We start from the raw sequence: 7,328 nt of genomic DNA, 5'->3' as shown, positions 1-7,328 counted from the left end.
TGGACCAAACCAACATTTGTTATTGAAGTAGCAGTCCTGGGAGTGCATTCTGACGAAGACAACAAAAGGTAATGAAACTTTTATAATAGTAAAGCTGATATTGGTGAGTGCTAAACTTGCCGGGTGTCTAAATAGCTAGCCCGTGATGCCTGGGCTATGTACTTAGAATATTGCAAAATGTGCTTTCACCAAAAAGCTATTTTAAAATCGGACATATCGAGTGCATAGAGGAGGTCTGTATCTATAATTCTTAAAATAATTGTTATGTTTTTTGTGAACGTTTATCGTGAGTAATTTAGTAAAATGTTAGCGAATTCCCCGGAAGTTTGCGGGGGTATGCTAGTTCTGAACGTCACATGCTAATGTAAAAAGCTGGTTTTTGATATAAATATGAACTTGATTGAACAAAACATGCATGTATTGTATAACATAATGTCCTAGGGTTGTCATCTGATGAAGATCATCAAAGGTTAGTGTTGCATTTAGCTGTCTTCTGGGTTTTTGTGACATTATATGCTAGCTTGAAAAATGGGTGTCTGATTATTTCTGGCTTGGTACTCTGCTGACATAATCTATTGTTTTGCTTTCGTTGTAAAGCCTTTTTGAAATCGGACAGTGTGGTTAGATAAAGGAGAGTCTTATCTTTAAAATGCTGTGAAATAGTCATATGTTTGAAAAATGGAAGTTTTTGTATTTTAGAGGAGTTTGTATTTCGCGCCACGCCCATCATTGGATAATGGAGCAGGTGTTCCGCTAGCGGAACGTCTAGATGTAAGATTAAACAATTTAAAGGCAATGCTACCAAATACTAATTGAGTGTATGTAAACTTCTGACCCACTGGGAATGTGATGAAAGAAATAAAAGCGGAAATAAATCATTCTCTCTACTATAATTCTGACATTTCACATTCTTAAAATCAAGTGGTGATCCTAACTGACCTAAGACAGGCAATTTTTACTAGGATTAAATGTCAGGAATTGTGAAAAACTGAGTTTAAATGTATTTGGCTAAGGTGTATGTAAACTTCCGACTTCAACTGTATGTGCAATGAAGGGGAATCTGAACTCGGTCACTGAGTTCATATGGAGCTGTCCATACATACAGTAGGCTAAGCTTTAAGTAAAACTTGCTCATGCACAATGACGTTTTTCCACGTTTTCCCCTGCAATATGGCTATAGCCTACTGTATAGGTAATGGTTATTATCACAGCCATGTCGGCCATCAATAAACTATGACCGAAGTCCTAGAATTTAGGTTATTACAGGCTAAGGCTATACAATGCTGACATAGCCTATGCATAACCAATGCAACCATTATTTAAATGAAGAACAATATTGCTTGCCTTGTATGGACGACCTAAAGTGGAGTTCAACAATACTTCTGAGCCAAATCCCTGCTTTAACAATCCTATTTTAGTTCCAAATATGCATATTGAAACCATTTACATTCGATTGGGTTATAGTTTGTTAAATAGGTCAGCAAGAGGAAGGAATCTTATTGTTCATTATCGATTATTTTGAGTGTATTTCTATTGTAGCCTAAATGATAGGCTACTGATGTTACATGGTCGTGTATGAATATGTATATGTATATGCAAGCCCTATATGTAGAATATGTATATAGGCTATATAGCCTATGTATTTTTTATACAAATCCTAAATTGTGTAAAAAATATATAATTTGAAAATAGATCAATTATATAACACCAAATTGAGTTATCTTACGCTTTTGCGCATATGATTTACTGCCGTATTAAGCGGTTGATCTAGTGTTGGTAGAAAGGCGACACAACAAGTTAATTGAAATAAAATGTGTTGAAAAAATACTAGGTTCAAGATGAGTCATAGAAACGGCATTGTCCCTCGGAGATTCAGTCGATGACCATCGCCGAATGAAGAGGGAGTTCATATGGCTGTCCACTATCTGTCAATGTAGTAAGCTTGCCTTGTGCTGCCGACACGGCGCGCATAACAACCCATTTAGTTACCATCATTTCACTGCTTCTTGTCCCCTCCCCTCCAGACATAGACAACAACACACACCTTAATAATAGGGGCGCGCCTTCGACATAGCCGGCGACCAATAACCCGTCTGTCTGGGCTGAGACCAAGGGGATGAGCGCTAGCCGAGGCCCAATCAGCGCTTTTGTGTTGCCTGCCGGTGCCGGGGACTGGTCGCGAGGAGCTACTGCAGCGCTTCAGGATCTGAAAGAGAACCCCGAGCTTGTGGAACCTGAGGGGCAAGTCGAGTCAGGTGAGTCCGAGGATATGGATAAGGCCTAGCTGAGATGGAATATAATTTTTGAAATTGCGGCGGCAGTATTTGGATTCTTTCGGATGGAGTAAACTCTCATTGGGTAGTAATAATCGCATCCAAGGTTATGGGGGGTGATTTGGGGGGGGGGGGAAGTGCTGCAAAGACAGACAATACAATAACATGGTTCATATATTGATGCAAGCGACCAACAACCAGCGGTTCAAAGTGACTAATCAAGGTCTGGGATAATTTGATAGGCATTTTTGGATACATGTCGCGCTTTGTCATAAAGAACTCATGTGAAAGAAACAAAAGTTTAGAGAAATATTAAAGATTCGTGCAATGGCAACAAATCCGTTTCATTGTTTAATTTCGCGTCTCTGGGGGTTAACTCAGATTGGCGGAGAAAGCCCTGCGTGTGCCCGGCTGGCTACACAAGCAAAGCATGTGCACACGGTGAAATCCTCTAAATATACACAAATATTTAGCTTTAAAACACCATGTATGAAGCATATCCGTGTGTAGGACCAATGTAATGGTTGGTAGTTGTAGACACAAGACTAAAGTGGTAGCTTCACAGAGCTGTGTGGATGAGGCTACGGTACACTGTAGCTGAGGCTGTACAATTTATTTTTTTTTAAATCCGAAAATCTATCAGCCATATACGTAAGTGAGGACGTTCTTAACTTGTTCCATATGCACTCAAATGGCTGCCTGACGCATGACATGTCGTAAGACTTGAAATGTAATTCTAACGCGAATGCATGCATTGATTGTAACCAAGGGGCAACCACTGATTAGCAGCAGTAGATGTCTAGATGACTTTAGGAAAGAAATGCAGATCAATAACTAATATGGGCCGGCTATTATTCTCGGTGCGGCAGACAAGTCAATAGTGAGACAGCGACTAATTTATTTAGATAGGCAGACTGGGTAGAGCCGAGGCTACTCAACTGGGCCAAGCCTAACTGTCTGATCCTTATGCGGCTTTGGCAACATTTTGGGGAGTCCGTGTGTAGACTCTCTTGCCAGGCATCTGTTGGAATATATATACTTTGGTTCCCACTGAGAGTAGTTTTAACATATTTAGTAGCCTATCGATGGGATTGCCAAAAGACTTGGATTGAATTCAATTTAAATTCTTCTACCCTTCCCTCGTTGAATTACTTTCTACGATTTAATCTGACAACGGGAGCTCAGTGTCTATGTAGGCCTGATTATAGCCTGCAGTTTACAGAACAATGTAAGGAAAAGTTTCAGCTGAATTGATGAAGACGAGTTGGAACACAGGAGAGACCATTCTTAAAAGTTCCAAATAAAGCCTATATCCATAGCCACAGGAATTAGGGGTGCTAAGCACCCCCCTAAATAATCAGAATATAATTTTTTTTAAATTAATAATACAAAATAATCATGAAAATAACAGATTTTTCACAAAAATAGTTCACTGGGCCTTTTACATTATATATATTATACACGTTTGAAGCATCTCCAGCACAGGGTAAACATTTTCTCTCTGCTTTGGCAAAAAAAGGTAGTTGTATAATTAAGAACAGTATCTTGCAGGATTCAGTAGTTGTAATTGTAAGAGTGGTTGCCCTGTCCCTTTCTCTGTGATTGTCATTATAATGGGATCCAGAACAAACAAACTCTGTCCTCAAACATTTACATCAAAAGGTGCAACGTTATGGGCAAAGACACAAAACAACCACATCAAATTAAATCTTTTTCTTGATCAAATAATATGGGAAACAACCACATTTTGTGCAGTATTAATTTACCATCCTTACAAACCACTTAATGTACATTACTGTATTGTAAATAGGCTAGTCATCTAGGTTTGTACTTGTAGACTTTCCATCACCATAAAGAAAAACAATGCACAATATAGTAATTGAGACATCAAGTGGTTTGTAATGAGATGTGATGATGTGGCTCAGTTGGTAGCATGGCACTTGCAATGCTAGGGTTGTGGGTTCGATTCTCACAGGGGACCAGTACGAAAATGTGTGCACTCACTAGTGTAAGTTGCTCTGGATAAGAGTGTCTGCTAAAATGGTAAAGGAATTAATAGACCATTTCAGTTTTCACATAGAAATAAGTTGCATTTGCGAAGTATTTAAAGAAACTGGAAAACATGTATATCAAGCAAGTATTTTTATATTCCACAAGTATTATCAGATTAACTGATTTGTGCAGATAATTATAAGACTCAAGTTACAAATGCTGGTAAATACTGAAATACATTTAGTTTTAAAAAAATCACAAAAGTAGTGCACTGGGCCTTTACTAGTCCTGTGTTAGCAGACTGATATAGACATCTTCAGCGTGGGCAAAAAAAAAAATTGCACCACCCCCAAACTACTTCCCGCGGCTATGCCTATATCTGTTCTATTTTGGGATCTCAACTTCAGAATGACGCAGGGGTACTTGGGCGCAATGAACAAGTTCCTTTTGGAGTTAAAACTCTGAAGCCAAGAGGAAGTATTTTTCTTTCAGATCATATATGGAAATAAGACATGCATAACCTACTGTATCTATACCAATCCAAGATATGCAGGAATTAAGGATAAACACGTCTAAACACGGATCCTTCATCATGGGTCTTGTTGTCTGAATATTGTGTTTTTGCTTATTTAATGTTCCCTGTCTTTATAGGCCTACAATACTCTTTGATAAGTATTTCAACCTGTGCTTTTCCACCAGACACTATATTCTACCAAGTAATCCAAAAGTACAGTACTTTCTGAGCCCTGGAAAATCTAGTGCTCAGCTTTCTTTCTCTCTCTCTGTCTACCTACCTACCTCTCTCTCGCTCTCTCTCTCTCTGTATGAATGAAAGTCTGCAGTCTGTGAATGGGACTCCCTGGTGTTGAACACTGTTTAGCATTATGAATGAATGGTTACGGCACTGCTTTGTCAATGATGGACCATCCATGGCCATGTCCTCTAATGTGTATCACTCTACCATCCATATGCTCCTTCCCATATGTGTATGGCGAGACCTGTGGCCCTGATCACGCTCAACTACATGGGGTAGAAGAGGAATCCATTACAAATGTCCTTTTGGGGTGGCTGCAGCATATTCTTGAATTCTGTTCCTGATATAGAGCATCAATAGTTCATCATCAAGGAGGTTTTACCCAGTTTAGGTAGTATGTGACATACAATGTTATTTATTTATTTGATTTCTTTGCGGTTCTTTAACACAATTGATGTGCTCCAGTACACTGGCGCTGCCCGTGAAGGGATTTCACACAGTGTGCACACTTTAATTTCCATGGTGCCTTATCGCTACTGACTGCCTGGTGAAGCAAAGCCCATGAGGCCTCTGTTACTCGTCCTCCTGCATTTCTGATGCGACATTGTGCCAAGATTCAACCCTGACAAGTTCCTATTGATACAGATTCAGTTCCACAAAGAAAGGTCCCGCTATTGCCTTGATAAATGTTCCACTGGTCGGTTTCTGTAGATGTGTATCATCAACGCAATATTTCAGATCGATCACAGATAATGGCTACAGCCAGTCCCTTGGCTCAGTAGAACTTGCCGATTGAATTTTTATCATCCTCCTGAAACTATCAGGTTCTGCATCATTCTAATTTTAAGGATAAGCAACCGCTTCCTCTCCTGGGAACAAATCTCTTCCAAATAACATTGCTTATAAATGAAATTTTAGGCCTATATCGGACAAACTGGGCAGTTTTATGTTGGCCCTTTATCATTTTTTGGAGGGAAAGATCACAAAAGCACTTAATGTAGGCCGTGCTTCAGGGTTGTTGACCTTGGTCAAAAGGAAAAAAGGTTTGAAAACGGACTGGCTGCCCTTTTAAACGCCCCCTTTGTCCCAGACACAACAAAGTGACAGCCTCTAAATAAACGACCAGTGCACCTGTGGTTGGAAAACAATAAACCAGGTGCCCTCCACTGATGTGCTTAGGATGCAGTTACAACGACCTCTGATGAAAGGATCATGTTGTGTTGGAGAAGCTTCAATGTTGAATATCCTAATATTGATCTCATGACCTTCAGAGGGAGGGGATTTGTCTCTCATGGTGTGGGGAAAAAATACGGTGTTGATTGCACTCACCCATTGATTCAGACACTCCGTGTTTGTGTTTCAAGAGACCTGTGTGTGTGTGATGACCCTACCACTGAGTTGGCATGTCCAGATTGACTCAATGGCCCTGGGTTGGGCAGGGGACTGATGCTCTCTCTCTCACAGATAAAGCATGTGTGCCTTGACACCAGCTGTTCACATTCCCTGTTGGTTCTGTACAAAAACAGAGTCATGACAACACCATTACCTCAGACTTTCCTATGACAGAGTGTACAGGAAAGCTCTCTGAAAAATATCATGAGTGTACGACTTATTGGTCTGGAGAAGCTATGATCCGGCAGCTTTCCCACTTAAGTTTTTATCAGAGCTGATTATGAGGGGGTAGGGTACATTTTAAGACTGTAGCCTTTAATGTTTTACTTAAAGGAGGTCAAATTTGCAGTTGAGTCAGTCAGCTTTGGTAACACTATGTTGCTATGTTATTGTCCAGCATTCAAAAGTAGGCCTATGTTTTTGAGCTCAAAAATATTTGCAGTGCAAAAGGATTGTCATACCCAACACAGCCTGTGGTAACTTCTGAAAGCTGCTGTGTCCAACGATTCCTTCCTTGTGTTTTCAGTCATGGGAAGAGGGATCCTTAGCACCCCATTAAAATCTATGCTCATTTAGTGGTCCATACTTATTTGAAATTAAGAGATAAACGCTCTCTGTTCGAGGGGAGAGAAATCTGTATAATTAGCTCTTAATCAGGAAAATTTAGTTTATTTAAGAATCCGCCCAAGTGAAACTCCTTTGAGGGGGAGAAGCCTTGTCGGTAGCTGGCACGTGGCGCTAATTGATATGTGTGATGGTAATGAATGCATGTAAAGTGTAACTATAAACAAGGGATTTATCTTGCATAGCAACGTGTGTACCACGGGAGTGTGAAAAAATGTCCTCACAGGCTTCTAATTTGTTTCTGAGATGCCCAGGAATAATGTTTTGCAAACAATATCGCAGTTCATTCACAT

General features: G+C 39.9%; 1 protein-coding gene across 2 annotated transcripts in view; it reads left to right on the top strand.

Annotated features, from left to right (window-relative positions):
- Positions 1-1,936: 1,936 nt before the first annotated feature.
- Positions 1,937-7,328, top strand: part of LOC106588560 (transcriptional repressor p66-beta) — a 50,122-nt gene continuing 44,730 nt past the window's right edge. Inside the window, exon 1 of one of the 2 annotated variants that reach the window (XM_014177692.3) lies at positions 1,937-2,255. The gene's annotated coding sequence lies outside the window, so the exon portion shown is untranslated. The remainder of the gene's footprint in view (positions 2,256-7,328) is intronic. The other variant, XM_014177693.3, reaches the window with a different exon arrangement.

The sequence above is a fragment of the Salmo salar genome, chromosome 27 (assembly GCF_965601325.2).
Source record: "Salmo salar chromosome 27, fSalSal1, whole genome shotgun sequence".
NCBI lineage: Eukaryota > Metazoa > Chordata > Actinopteri > Salmoniformes > Salmonidae > Salmo > Salmo salar.
The sequence above is the reverse complement of the archived record's forward strand: the minus strand, read 5'-3'. Positions and strand labels throughout refer to the sequence as shown.